Raw genomic sequence first — 2,330 nt, 5'->3', positions numbered from 1 at the left:
AGCTGAATACTACTCCATTGTGTAAAAATAGCATATCCTTTTTTATCCATTCCTGGGGCCAGGGAGATGGCTCAGTAGAATAAGCGCTTGCCTGGCAAGGACAAGGACCTGAGTTCAATCCCCGGTTCCGCAAAACAAAACAAAACAAAACAAAAACAAAAACAAAAAAAAAAAAAAAAAACGGGACTCCTTTTTTATCCATTCCTCAGTTGATGGGGATTTGGGTTGTTCCCAAGATTTCACTATGGCAAATTGTGCTGCTATAAACATGGGTGCACATACATCACTGTGGTTATAGTCATACTTTTAATTAAAGTTTTAATTGATGGCTTATGTGAATGTCTTCACTTGTTCAACTGAATCTCCCTCCTTTTGTCTTCCCTCCTCACAGTTTCCCAATGCTATTTCCTTATTTAAAAATTTTATTTAGGGCTTTTAAAACTTTTACCCACAAGTCCCCCACAGAAGTAATTTTTTTAAAATACTATTGTTGGTTCTGGTCATCGCCTACCTTCTCGCTATAGCCATTTGAGGGAAGAAAGAAGAAAATTCTCTGGTATCTTTAGAGCCACATCAAAATTCCATCGAGCCAAACGTGCCATCCAGAGCCCATCAGTCACCAAGAGGCTGAGCCCAGACAGCAGGGAGGGGTTCATGGTGAAGGTCAGACCTCCCCTGGTTCTGCTTAGCTGACAAAGCCATGCGCTTCTTCTCTGACTACAAAATCCAGAACAGCACATCAGGTATTCATTTCATCTACACCTGAGAAGGCAGATCAAGTGGTGAAGCATTTGTTGAACTTGAATCAGAAAATGAAGTAAAATTGGCCTTAAAGAAGGACAGAGAAACCATGGATCACAGATATATTGAAGTATTCAAGTCCAACAGAGTTGAAATGGATTGGGTGCTGAGGTATACAGGTCCAAATAGTCCTGATACTGCTAATGATGGTTTTGTCTGGCTTAGAGCACTCCCAATTGGCTGTATCAAGGAAGAGATTGTTCAGTTCTTTTCAGGGTTTGAAACTGCCAAATGGGATGACTCTGCCAGTGGACTTTCAGGGGCGGTACACAGGGGAGGCCTTTGTATAGCTTGCTTCATAGGAGATAGCTGAAAAGGCCTTAAAGAAACTCAAGGAAAGGATAGGGCACAAGTCCATTGAAATATTCAAGAGCAGCAGAGCTAAAGTCTGAACCCATTATGATCCCCCTTGAAAGCTCATGGCTATGCAGCGTCCAGGTCCTTATGGTAGACCTGGGGCTGGATGAGGACATAATAGCATTGGCAGAGGAACTGGGTTTGAAAGGATGAGGCAGGGTCCTTATGGTGGAGGCTATGGAGGCTATGATGACTATGGTGGCTATAATGATGGGTATAGTTTGGGGTCTGATAGGTTTGGAAGAGATCTCAATTACTGTTTCTCAGGAATGCCTGATCATAGATATGGAGATGGTGGGTCTAGTTTCCAGAGCACCACAGGCACTGTGTACACATGACAGGGTTACCTTACAGAGTCAGTGAGAATTATATTTATCCTTTTTTCTTTCCTCTTAACCCCATGAGAGTACACATTGAAATTGGGCCTGATAGCAGGGTTACTGGTGAGGCAGATGTTGAATTTGCTACTCATGAAGATGCAGTGGCAGCTATGGCAAAAGACAAAGCCAATACGCAAGGCAGATATATAGAGCTCTTCTTGAATTCTACTGCGGGAACAAGGGGAGGGCCTTATGATAACAGCTCTATAGGACTCTTTTTGAATTCTGCAGCAGGGGCAGGTGGCGGTTCTTATGGCAACCAAATGATGGGAGGGATGGGCTTATCTAACCATTCTAGTTATGGGGGTCCTGCCAGCCAGCAGCTGAGTAATGGTTATGGTAACCAGAGCAGTATGAGTGGGTATGACCAAGTTCTACAGAAAAACTCCGTGACTGTCGGTCAAACCTTGCTTAAGAAACAGAAGGAGCACTAAACAGCAACTATAGAAATAAAAGCTGCACATTGTGGAAGTTGGGCAGAATGGGAGGGATGCCTAATATATCTAGTATGATTGGTAAATGGAAAATATAGTGGATTCTGATTGCTCTTGGTCAGCTAGCTTTTCTGCCCTCTCTTTCTCTCTCTCTCTCTCTCTCTCTTTTCTTTCCTTTTTTTCTCATTTTTTCTTTTCCTTTTTTAAGAAAATAAAAATTGAGTTGATCAGTTTTGCATTGTAGGATTGTGATTATGCTTACTGTGAAGTAGAAATCATGATTGTTTTAAAACTTAAGTAATATTAAACACTGAAATATCATCTAGGACGTAATAACAAATTTCAGTATTGACCATAA

General features: G+C 41.6%; 1 pseudogene; it reads left to right on the top strand.

Annotated features, from left to right (window-relative positions):
• Positions 1-835: 835 nt before the first annotated feature.
• LOC101578967 lies at positions 836-1,972 on the top strand (annotated as a pseudogene).
• Positions 1,973-2,330: the final 358 nt, after the last annotated feature.

Source organism: Octodon degus, unplaced genomic scaffold (assembly GCF_000260255.1).
Source record: "Octodon degus isolate 3935 unplaced genomic scaffold, OctDeg1.0 scaffold00130, whole genome shotgun sequence".
NCBI lineage: Eukaryota > Metazoa > Chordata > Mammalia > Rodentia > Octodontidae > Octodon > Octodon degus.
This window is presented reverse-complemented; position numbering and strand designations above follow the sequence as displayed.